Below are 13,540 nucleotides of genomic sequence, written 5' to 3'. Positions count from 1 at the left end.
TTTTAGTAAAATATTCTTGACTATGTTTGTAGGTAATAAGGGGTAACCATGTTTACAATATCACTCCTGAAAATTTAATAGAGAAGGGGAATAATTGAAGAGTGCCAGTTCAACTTTTAGCTAAGGATGGGGTATGTAACTTCTGTCTCAAGTTTAAGGAAAAAAGTAGAAAAGAATGAGTCAAGATGCAGGAAGGAAAAAGTTGCGGCATTGTTCACAATAGCCAAGATACGGGAGCAACCTAAGTATCTGTCAGAAGATAAATAAATAAAGATACCACTGCCATTTGTGACCACATGGATGGAACTAGAAGGCATTTATGCTAAGTGAAATGAGGCAGATAGAGAAAGAAAACTACTGCATGATGTGGAATCTAAAAATTGGAAAAAAAAAAAGTTAAACTCATAGACATAGAGCAAAATAAAAAAAGGTTGTTTTTTTGTTTTTTTGTGTTTTTTCCCCAGGGGTTAGAATGTGGGGGAAATAAGCAGAGGTTGGTAAAAGGATACAAACTTTCATTTGTAGGATGAATAAAATCTGATATCTAATATATAATATGATGACTATGGTTGATAACACTGTATTTTATAATTGAAATTTACTAAGAAAGTAGAAATTAAATGTTCTTATACACACCCACACACACACAAAATAAACACATGAGATGATGAATGTGTTAATTAGCTAGATGGGGAAATTCTTTCTCAATATATACATATATCAAATCACCACAGTATATATTTTAAATAACTTACAATATTATATGTCAATTTTACCTCAATATAGCTGAAATTTAAAAAAAAAAAAAAAAAGAAGAAGATCTGGAGCGAGCATAGGTTATTGAGAAATGTATTTTCCAGTCTAACTTATTTTGTGGTTTCAATATGAAAAGGGAAGAATAGTCTTGTCATTTTGAGAGATCAGAGGAAATTGTGTAGTATATAAAAAGGAGGTAGAGGAAATAATTAGTAAAGGTTTAAAAATGTGAAGTCATGGACCAACTTAAGGACTAAAGGCATATTAAAAGGAGCTAGGAGACTGGCAAGAGGAAAATGGTCAAAACAATTCGTAGTACACAGGTTGCAGATAAGAGAGAGGACGTGAATGTGGAGTGTATGTAAGACAAGGGACTTGCTCTTCTGATGGTGACTGCAAATCATGGGGAGTGACAGGCATGGAATTTAAAACATCTTATTTCCACAGCTTTTCTGAGTTCTTGAAGGACATAATTATGAACCAATTTATTAACATTAGCTCTTTAAGTAAAGATGGTACAGGAAATACGTTAATAGGTTAAACTATGTTTCATGTATCTCAGGCTATCGGCACAAATAATGTGCAATGAGACCTAAGGAAAGGCATGGATGGGAGTATCAAATTCATTTAAGAAGGAGTAGGGAGAATCATCAAATTATGAGTTGCAGATACATCTAAGTTCTTTACTGTATAATAATTTATATATCTATTCTCACTATAAATTAACTAATCTTTTGATATCGCAGAGAGAATTTCTGAGTAGCTTTAAGAACATTTATAAGCTTGAATTTGGGCATTTTAAAAATATTAAAATATAATGAAATCTACACCATGAAATTGAGCTAATTTACTGTGCAGCAAGCATATTCAGTTAATGCATTCTGGGTTCTATAAATATAATACAAAAAGTGCATATGTAATATGAATTCATTTCATGGTTTTCATCTATCTCCTTTTATTTGAGAATATTGGCAACACAATAGTCTCCTGTACAGCTCACACAAGCTATGTCCTTGGTAATAATGAACATATTACTTTAACCTCCAAATGGTTGGTTTTGCAATATCAGAAACCTTTCTGGGCTTAGTGAAAAGTAAGAGTTTCACCATTCGAATAGCTAAATTTTCCCGTCATACTGGTGTGCCCAGGGAAGGGAGATTGGAATATTTATGAAATTACTCCCTTTTGTTCCTGTAGTTTAGAGCCTGAAAGATAAAAATAACTCCAGCACTCCCCAAATTTCATCTACAATGCTTGCAGTTTTACGGCTTCATAAAACAGCAATAAAGCCCTACTATTTAAAAAAGATCTCTCACTCTTCTTTCTCACTTTATCACGTGGTATTTACTGTCTTTGATCACTTTATATAGAAAAGCTGGTGTACTGCCAGAAGCAGAGAACTAACAGGTTTTTGTGTCCTCTTCTAGCTATTAAAATATCCTTATGCATGAAAGGAAAAAGAACAACACCCCAAACAAGGTACTTCTGTACCATGTAAACACCGTTGTGATTTAATTTGCTAATTTTCAAATTCACCATGGAAAATAAAAGACTACCTGTAAACTGTCAGCCTGGAGATAAATCTTTTTGTTAGCACGCAAGCTTGTTAGCCCACGTTTTAAAATTAGATCTGCTCGTTACGTGTGAGTATGTCCTCTGCATATTCCATGAGTAAAAGAAAACAAGAATGTGGCTTTGATGAGCAGTGGTCCAGTGTGATTCCCATGAGTAAGGACAATCTAGCAGGGTTATTTTCTTAAAACTTATCAGAATCTCTTATGTTTGGTTAATGAGTCGTATCTTTCATGATAGTCATTCTCTAAGAAAGGTCAGGAACACCAGGAGTAACTTTTTGAAAATGGACCAGGCCAAAGTACGTATAGGCTCCCACCTTTGTAAAATAAGCAGATTGTGTTTAGGGGCTAAAAAGACAACATCAGCAAATGCTGCCTTTCAGTAGGGAAAATTCAGCAAGTTTGTGTTTTGGTTTGGCCTTCTATCTCTAAGGCTAATATCTGGACCCACTATAACAAGGCCATCTAGATAGGTAATGGGAAAAGAAAAAATATGAGTGTTCCCACTGAAATATATTTTGGAGCAAAGTGGGTTATAAATAACATTTAAAGTGCATTTTAAATTATTTTATCTTTCCCATAGGTTTGAAAGTTTTTGAGTAAGACGAAAATAAGTGGTACTGCTCCCTATAGATTTTTTCATATATAACATCTTTGTGTATCAACAAATTTGAAACATCTCTATACCCGCAGGCATTTTCCCTTACACCATTTATATTTGGTTAACAAGGTCTCATCATCACTTTATCCAGCTCAAAGATGTCATCGTCATCATCATCATCCTCCTCCAACATTTCTTGGGTGCTTTCAGCTTTCCTTGCACTCTACTAGTAATTCACAGGACGCTACTTAGAGTCATTCAGCTAAACCACTTCACAGTTTCAAGAGATAAAGGATATGAATAAAATATGAATTTGTGTGTGTGTAGCAACGCTGTTTGGCTGAATTGGTTGAGGTTGAACCACTGCTAGAAAGGCAACACCTTTTAGCCACTCTACTATAAATAGCTATTATTATGCAGAAAGACAGGGAGAAGGATTCCATTTCTGAAATTACAATGAACTAGACGTCAATAAGGAACTTCTTAAGAGTAAACATATAAAAGTCTGGATAAATATGGACAGTATATTTTACAATCCATGAATGAACAGTTAACTAAGTAAAAGAGAAGCATCCAAAGACAGAAATCCGGAAAAACGATTTTGTTGAAATATAGATAGGTGAATGCACTATGAAGCAAATAGTCACGCTGAGACATTTGCTGATCTTGAGGCTAGAGCTTAATTTTAATGGACTGCAGGAGGAAAATGCAGGAGACAAAACTAAGACATGAGCTAGAAGGGAGGTTAGATTAGAGACTCTTGCATAAAGCTAAACTATCCCCCATCTCATACCACCAAGAAAAATAAGAAATACATTAACATTGTGGTGAGTAAAAATGACAAAAACCGTTGCTGTAAACGGAGACACAAAAGAACATTGGCTACCAGTATTCATTCAGTTTGGAGAAGTTGGTATTGAAAAGGGAGAGAAAAGGTGTCTTATAAGAATTCCTATCAAAAACTCACCCAACTTACTTTTGGGGATAAAATTAATACCTTTCATTTGCTCCTACCAACAGCAAAATAAAATGACCTTAAATTTAATGGTTAGTCCAGTGTGTTCCTGGTTTGCTGTTGTCCTCAGGCACTAGACAGAAACAAATTCAAATTGTCTTTCAAGGACCATACTTAAATATAGAAACTCAGTCAACAGTAAAATTTACAGGGGATGTAAACTTGCAAAATACTAATAATCACAACATGCACAAGTAAACAAGCTCCTGCTAAGTGAGAGCACAAAAAAGATTTCAGAATCAGACCCTCAAAAAGTTTTTAGACTTTGACTATAAAATATGAAATCCTGATAGAATTAAGGAAAAATAAATAAGGCATCAGGAAATATAGAAAGAAAATTAAAAATGACCAAGATAATAATTTTAATATAATAAAACTTTGAAAATAAATATGGTGATTTAAATTAATAGAATAGACATGTGTAAAGAGATATTTAATAAAATGAGAGATAAGTGGGAAGAAATGATCTTGGATTCACTGTAACAAAAGAGAAGGTATATATGAAAAAGATTAAGAGATTGAAGTCATAAAGTCTAGCCTGTCCTCTAGCCTTGAAGTTGCAAATGACGAGAAGAAACTGGAGTATGTTAGTTGGAGTAATGCTAGTTGTTCTTACAGATATTACCCATTGTCTCAGATTATTATAAAGCAAGTTTAGTTCTCTATCACACGAGGCACAAAGAAAGTGTTTCTAATCTGCAGGTCATCTACCCTGTGACCAGAGACTGGGGCACCTTCTACCATCTTCTAACTGTGACTACAAATGTGGTTGTGTTGGCAGAATCATGTCAAAGCAAAAAGAATATGAGGGTCACCATGGAAAGAGTTTCTGGTACAAGCTTGGAAATGATGTCCATCACCTTTTGTTCAACATTCACTACTAAAATTCCCTTACATGGTCATACCTAATTGCTGGGGAAGCCAGAAAATGTAGACTAGCCAAATGCTAGGAAGAACAGGAATTAGATTTGCTGATCATTCAGCAGGTTTTCTCTGAGTCAACACTTTTGACCATTAAATGTGCATTTTACCCTTCTCCTCACACATTAAACACACTCAGGCCCTCTGCAATGGAGACAATCCAAAGTACAAACCATTTACTGCTCACATTGGAAATACAGGATTCCATTGAAATCTATTACTCTCCATTAGGAAAATATATGGATCCTCATATTCTAGCAAACTATTACCTAAAAGAGACAAGTTATGCCTAGTCCTCCCCACCTCTAAAACACAACAATGAAAGAGGGGCAGAGGCACCACAATAAATATTCTCATTCAATAAGGAGATAAAAGGAGACACATGGCACTTACTGATTCCAAAGCAGAACAAAGACAATACATGAAAACTGAAAGCCAAGCTTACTCATGAATATAGATGAATACATCTTGAACAAAATATTGTCAAATAAAATTCAGCAATATAAAAAAGGGTATGACTTAATGACCAACTTAGTTTTATAGTTATGTGAGGTTCATTTATCATTTTATAATCAATTAATATAATTCAACACATTGAAATTAAGTGATGGATTTCAAAACTAAATGATATATAAAATAAGTGAGTCACAGGAGAGCATTTTTCATATGATTCATTCATACATATTTAAAAATGTGCAAAACTAAAAAGGGTATCTTTTTAGAGATACATACATATATATTAAAACTATTAAGATAAAAGCAAGGAAATGATGAAAACAAAATTCAGAGAAATGACAATCTCTAAAATGAGGGGCTCAAGGTTATTGGTGATATTCTCTTTCTTAAACTAAGTGACAGTAGATCTGCATTCTCAGAATTGTAGTCGTACTTTGTAACTTACACGTCAACATAAAAGACCTTCTGTATGTAATTGGTATTTATTTTTTTTTAATTAAAATACAAGTACATAAAAGTGAAAGGAGTTTAATTGGAAAGTGTTTGGTCCGGGAGAGGAGAGGAGAGGAGGCGTGTAGGAGTGAAGGGGTAAAGCAGAGTATTCATCTCACTTCTTACAGACCTGATTTTAGCTTTTGGAATCACAGGCTTGAGGCCCATAAGCTCCTTTCATAAAGATTTTGGCAGTCTCTAGGCATAAGCTAAACTGGTCCAAGGCCTAGGTGACAAAGTGTATCACAGAAATGAAGAGAAGACATTCTCCCTGATTTTTTTTTTTTTTTTTTTTGAACCTGACCTTGCTTTGACACCTTGACAACTGGTAGCTAAAAGCAGTGGGAGCTCTGGCACACCAATGGTTTTTCCCAATGGGCACCGTCAGCAGGACCAGTATGGACCTCCTTCCAGGGGCTTCACGAGCCGAACAGAAAAACCAATTCCAGTCAACGCAAGAGAGGCAGAATGTGGTAGGTGTCCCAAGGTGGCTGAAACTGTCACTGGGACTTGTATGACCATGAGAGAAACTGATTTCGGAAATGCCAAAAGTAATATGAACAGGCACTTAGAAGATGGTAAAATCCGGCTCTAAAACATCATAATGAGTCTATTTTTATCCACAGTCATTTAAACCAGTTAACATTTTGACATAAGTATATAGGTATGCTGCATGTACACACACACACACACGTACACACATATGCCCATCTAAAATTTGTGGGTATATATAATAGGTTTTGTGACTCTAATTTAAGGAAAGTAAACTATATTGAGTACTCTAAAAAATATGTCATTTTTTAATAAAAAGCAATTGAAATATAGCATCAAATTCCTCAGTTATTATTCAAAACATTTGATGAAGGCCTTGGTGTATATTTTGTTTCACAGTCATGCTTGCTTAGGTTTCATTATTATTTTTTATTTTTTTATTTTAGGATCTATAGCGTACATTTTTAAAATTCATTTTTACTTGTAGTTGATATGCAATACTATCCGAGTTTCAGGTGTACAACATAGTGATTCAAAATTTATATACCTTATGAAGTGATCATCACCACAATAAGTGCAGTAAACGTGTGTCACCATACATACGTATTACGATGTCATCGACTAGATTTCCTGTGCTGGGCATTACATCCCCATGACTTATTTTATAAATGAAGGTTTATACTTCTTAACCCCCTTCCTTCCCTTTTTCTGCCCAACCCCCTCTCCTCTGGCAACCATCAGTTCATTCTTTGTATCTGTGAGGTGTTTTTTTTTCTATTTTATTTTGTTTTTTAGATTGCGCATAGTGAAATCATAGGGTGTTTGTCTTTCTCTGTCTGACTTTTTTCACTTAATGTAGTACTTTCTAGGTCCATTGATGTTTCAAATGGCAACATTTCATTCTTTTTTATGGCTGAGTAATATTTCATTGCACACACGTCAGTTATCCATTGATCTATCTATAGATGATGACATCTAAGTTGCTTACATATGCTGCAATTAACTTAGGGATGGATATACATTTTTTTGTTTCACATTGTATTACTGCTCTATCCCTTATGTCTGTTAATAACTGATATATATATATATATATATATATATATATATATATATATATATATATGCTTCTACGCTGAGTGTAGATATTTACACATGCCGTGTTATCTTTCTGGATTGATCCCTTTATCATTATGCAATGCCATTCTTGTCTCTTGATATAGTCTTTGTTTTAAAGTGTATTTGTCTTACATAAGTATTATTACCTCAGCTTTCTTTCCCTTTCCATTTGCATGAACTATGATTTTTCCATTCATTAACTTTCAGTCTGTGTATGTCTTTTGATCTGAAGTGAGTCTGTTATAGACAGCATATGCATGGGTCTTGTCTTTTAATCCATCGAGCCTCCCTATCTTTCGATTGGAGTCCATTTACATTTAATGTAATTATGGATAGGTATGTACTTATTGCCGTTTTATTCATTGTTTTCTCGTTGTTTTTGTAGTTCTCTGTTCCTTTCTTCTCTTTTCTTGTACATTAGTGACTTTTTTTGGTGGTTTGTTTGGGTTCCTTTTTCTGTCTCTCTCTTTCCTTCCTTCTTTCCTTCTTTCCTTCCTTCCTTCCTTCCTTCCTTCCTTCCTTCCTTCCTTCCTTCCTTCCTTCCTTCCTTCCTTCCTTCCTTCCTTCTTTCTATTTACTATAGGATGTTGGTTAGTGATTACCATGAGATTTATTTTTAACAAGCTATGTTTATAGCAATTATTTTAAGTGAAGGTTGCTCAAGTTCAAACACATTCTAAAAGCACTACATTTTTACTCATCCCCCGAAATGTATGTTTTTGACATCATCTTTTTCATCTTATGTGTGTGTATCCCTTAACTGATTACTATACTTATACATGCTCTTACTACTTTTGTCTTTTAACCTTCATACTAACTTTACAATTGGTTGATCCACTACATTTTCTAAATGTTTGCCTTTTATCAGTGAGAATTTTTTCTTTCCTGTATTTTCTTATTTTTAGTTTTGGCTTTTCTTTTCTGCTTAAAGGAGTCCCTCTAACATTTTTTGTAATGCTGATTTAGTGGTGTTGAACTCCTTAGGTTTTGCTTGTCTAGAAAACATTTTATCCCCCCTTCAATTGAATGATAACCTTGTTGTGTATATTATTCTTGGTTGTAGGGTTTTCCTTTCATTGCTTTGAATATATTGTGCCATTTCCCTCTGGCCTGCAAAGTTTCTGCTGAAAAAAATCATCTCATAGTCTTATGGGGGAAATCACTTGCACATGACTAGCTGCTTTTCTCTTGCTGCTTTTAAGACTTCCCCTTTACCTTTAACTTTTGGCATTCTGGACTGGGATACCTGTTTCCTTCACCAGGTTAGGTAAGTTTTCAGTAATTATTTCTTCAAATAAGTTTTCTGTAACTTTCTTTCTTTTCCTTCTGGGACGTATATGATTCAAATGTTGTTATGTTTGATGTTGTCCCAGAGGTTCCTTAAACTATCCTCATTTTGTTTGATTTTTTTTTCTTTTTGCTCTTTCAGTTGAGTGATTTCTGTACCTTGTCTTCTAGCTCATTAACTCATTCTTCTGCATCATCTAATCTGCTCTAGTGTATTTTTGTTATTGTTTTTTATTTTGGTCATTGTACTCTTCAGTTCTGATATATATATAAACACATATATACACACATATATATGTGTGTATATATATATCAGAAAAAAAAGAAGAAAAGTCTATATTTTTTTCTTTTTTTTCTATCACTTTGTTGAAGTTCTTACTGAGTTTATCTTTTTCTCCTAAGTCAGTTGAGCATATTTATAACCATTATTTTCAGATCTTTATCTGGTAAGTTGCTTGTTTCCATCTCATTTAGTTCTTTTCTCTGGGGTTTTGTTTTATTCTTCTTGTTTGAAAGATACTTCTCTGTTTTCTCATTTTCAATGTCTTTCTGTGTTTGTTTCTATGAATTAGGCAAAACTGTAAACCTCTTGGTCTTGAAGGAATGGGTTTGTGTAAGAACTTTCCTTTTGTAGACTGCATGTGCTGGGTGTCTTTGGCAGGCAAGTTTGAGCTAGATCTGGAGCAGGTACAGTCCCTTGGAAGTCCCAGAGACAAGCCTTGTGGGGGCCACATTGGCAGGCTACATAGGATTATAGTTGGAGTTGGTTCAGGCCACAGGAAGTCCCAGGGGCATGCTGGAGCCCAGAGCTGTAGCTGAAGCTGTTATGGTCTGCATGGTGTCCAGGGGATAAGCTGTGGAGCTGGTGTAGACCTGGGGCCTGGGGAGCACTGAGATAGCCTTGACCAGCTGGCTAGAGAGCCATGATTGTGCTCCTGCCTATGTCATCAAAGTGGAGGGGAAGCAAAACAAATAGCACTCTCCAGTGCCTCCAACACCAGAGTTCCCACAGCTTCCTTCTTATTAGGCAGATGTTCTAGGCTTAGTGGATGGATTTCCTTTCTGTAGAATCTAGATGCCCTATAAACCAGTTTTTGTTTGTTTGTTTGTTTGTTTGTTTGTTTGTTTCCTGTGCCCCAGGGCCAGCGGATCTGGATATGGGGACTTTAGTGATCCCTTCCTACTGCAGGTTGGTACATTGAAGGTAGGATTAGAATGATACCATGTATCTGTCTCTTCTACCTATTTCTGTGTTGCTTCTAGTTTGTTGTGCAGAAGCCGTTCAGTGAGCTCTCAGTTCTTCTTCAGGGTGAATTGCTCTGTGTATAGATGTAAATTTGATGTGTTCATGGGAGGAGATGAATGTAGGGTCTTCCTATGTCATTATTTTGGACCAGAAGCCCTGTGTTTCATTTTTCAATTAAAATAGCACAATAGTCCAAAGCCCCTGACCTGTAAGCATACTTGTTGTACTCTTAGCCTGTAGCCTTCTTATCAGTCACATTAGACTTGTCCAGAAGCCACTTGATTTTCTTAGATTTCAACACATTTGATTGTTTATTCATGGACACAGCAGTCAGTAGTTTTGCTAAGTCCTCAAAGCTCCTGTGGCTGAGACATTACAGTCAAGTTTAATTGCACAAAATAGTTACAACTAGAAATTCACTTACCAGAACACTCACAAACAAAGACTAATGGTGGGAACTGTTTCTGCAATGTTGATTTCATCAAAATGCCTTGACATTTGTTCGTGCCCTTTCTATTAAGTCATTCTAAGTCAGTTCCCTTATTTTAGCTTTCCTAAAAATGAAGCACTTATATACAGTTAAACCTGCTTACCAGGCACATTTCAGAGACTTATTATTATTATATTTTAAAACTAGCTTCTCCTCCTTCATTTTCAAATGGATCAAAAAGACAAAAGTAACATCCATCAGATGAGGTCATCTCAGCAGGTTGCCCAATTAACTCAAAATAAAGTCTCAAATTGTCTATGAACCAGAACTCATAAGCCTGCTCCAGGGTACCATGACCAATTCATGCATTAAAATGTTTTAATGTGATCTTTTCTGGACAGAGATATCTGCTTTTGTCCCTTACAAAGAGTCACCGGGCCTTTTCTTTTTTTATAATTTGTCATTTTACGGTTATTTACTGAGATGTCGGCAAAGTCGGTAGAGGAGGACAGGAGAGTGAAAGAGGCAGAGAAGGAGAAGGAAAGAGAGAAGGGGCGGAGAGAGAGAGAGAGAGAGAGAGAGAGAGAGAGAGAGAGAGAGAGAGAGAGAGAGAGAGAAAGAGAGAATGTCATTATGCAGCAGATGTTGGGGGTGGTATTTATTCACTAAAACCACCCGGGTCATTCATTAAAATCTCAGTTTTAATTAGCAAACACCTGTTTTTTGTTTGATTTTACACTGATATCTACTGTCTGCAATTTGCTTTCTTCAGTACAAGCAATTAGATAGCCCTGACAGTAACAGTTAATCTAATTAGTCCAGAGGTGCCCTGGGAAGCAACTATTGACTTGAAGAAATTATAGATACAAGCAATCACAGCTTCATTCACCGGATTGGATAAGATTTGTGCAAAGTTATTATTGGGTGTAAACTTTTTCCCTGGCCTTTCCTTTTAAATTTGGATTTAAGAGGAAGAATGAACTAATAATGATTTTTGAGAGTTCACTCTGCATTGGTCACCTTACTAGGTTCAGAAAGTAGAAAGATGAAAGCCTTACAGTTCCTAGCCAAGAGGTTATAATCTGGTGAAAGAGACAGATATGTAAATAGATTGTTGTGTATGTAAGGAATTTAGGAGCCCAGAGAAGTCTGAATGAATCCAAGTACTTATAAGCAAGAATCAACATACTTCTATAAAAAACTTAGTCTGTTGCTGAAAGAACAGTATAATGACATTGGCTTTTTTCAAACTAGTATAATGACATTGGCTTGTTTTCAAATTAGTAGAAGTTTGCTGTAAGTGTTTCATGTGAGTTACTCTATTAGCATCTAATCATGAAACTTAATGATGCCATGTGATGTCTCTGTTTATATAGATTATGACATATAAGATGTTCTCTTTACTAATTATGAAATTTAGTTAAAGCAAGGTGTCACTGAGTTCTAAGGTCTGGGAACTATACATCAAAGAGGAATAAATTATCAGTCCTAATTCCATATGCACTTTTCAGAAAGGGTACAGATAAATGATTTAGAGAGAATATGTCCACAAGTAAAGCAAAGGCCAAAAATGGTGCTGAAAGAGATGTCTGGCAAAGTGCATTTCTCTGCTCCCTTAAACATCCATTTAAACTGTATGGGTCCACTGATACACAATTTTTTTCAATAAATATATTGGTAATTTTTCAAGATTTGCAACAATTCGAAAAAACTCACACTGTATAGCTTTGTAATATCAAAACGTTAAGAAAAAGTTAGGTATGTCATAAAGGCATATATGTAGATACTGGTCTCTTTTTATCATTCACTACCACAACTATACACAAAATTATTATAAAACATTAAAATTTATCAAAATTTATATGCACAAACATTTACAGACCCTACATGACACATTTCCCAGTCAAGAGAAATGTAAGCAAATATAAAAATGAAATATTAAATTATAACTGCATACAATTAATTATACTACATATTCGCTACTGCAATAATTGTGCAGCCACTTCCTTTTGCTATTGTGATGAGCTCAATTGTTGAAAGTATCTGTTTAAAACATCATGTGACGATTTCCACATGAGCTGTTCCTCTCTCCAGTAAATTACTATCGCAGTAAAAAGCGATCCGTCATAATTCGCATATATTTTTCATCGTGTTTAATGCAATACTGTAAATCTTAAACAACATCAGGGGACCCACAGAGAGTGCCACTAGTGATTCTGGAAGTGCTCCCAAGAATCAAAGAAAAGTCATGACATTACAAGAAAAAGTTGAATTGCTTGGTATGTACCATAGATTGAGGTCTGTGATTCCCCACCATTTCAAGATACATGAATCCAGAGTAAGAACCATTATTTAAAAAGAAAAGGAAATTCGTGAAGTTGTCGCTGCAGCTATGCCAGCAGGAGTGAAAACCTTGCATTTTTTGCAAAATGCTTTTTCATCTCATATTGGAAATGTAGCTTTTATGGGGGTACAGGATTGCTATAAGAAGGGTATTCCTATAGATAGTAATGTGACTTGAGGTAAAAACAAAATCATTACGTGACAACTTAAAGCAAAAAGAAAGTGAAGGACCTAACGCTGGAGAACTTAGTGCCAGGAAAGGATGGTTTGATAATTTTAGGAAGAAGTTTGGCTTTAAAATTGTCAAGATAACAGGAGAAGCAGTTTCTACCAACCAAGATACAACAGACAAGTTCCCAGACACCATTAAGAAAATCATTGAGGAGAAAAGACATCTGCCTGAACAGGTTTTTTAGTGCAGATGAAAGTGCCTTATTCTGGAAAAAAAAAAAAATGCCACAAAGGACATTTATTAGTAAGGAAGAGAAGTGAGCACCAGGATTGAAGGCAGGCAGAGACAGGCTAACTCTATTGTTTTGTACAAATGCAGTGGGTTTATGATCAGGGTTGCTCTTATCTAGAACGCTGTTAATTTCCAAGCCTTGAAGGGAAAAGATAAACATGAACTGCCAAACTTTTGTTTGTACAACAAGAAGGCCTTGGCAAGAACTCTTTTTCTGGATTAGTTCCATTGATGTTTTGTCCCTTAAGTCAGAAAATGCCTTGCTAGTAAAGTTCTTTTGATATTGGACAATGCCCCTGGCCACCCAGAACCCCATGAGTTCAACACCACAGGCCAAGGTGGTCCATT

This window comes from Rhinolophus ferrumequinum, chromosome 4 (assembly GCF_004115265.2).
Source record: "Rhinolophus ferrumequinum isolate MPI-CBG mRhiFer1 chromosome 4, mRhiFer1_v1.p, whole genome shotgun sequence".
In the NCBI taxonomy this organism is placed as follows: domain Eukaryota; kingdom Metazoa; phylum Chordata; class Mammalia; order Chiroptera; family Rhinolophidae; genus Rhinolophus; species Rhinolophus ferrumequinum.
This window is presented reverse-complemented; position numbering follows the sequence as displayed.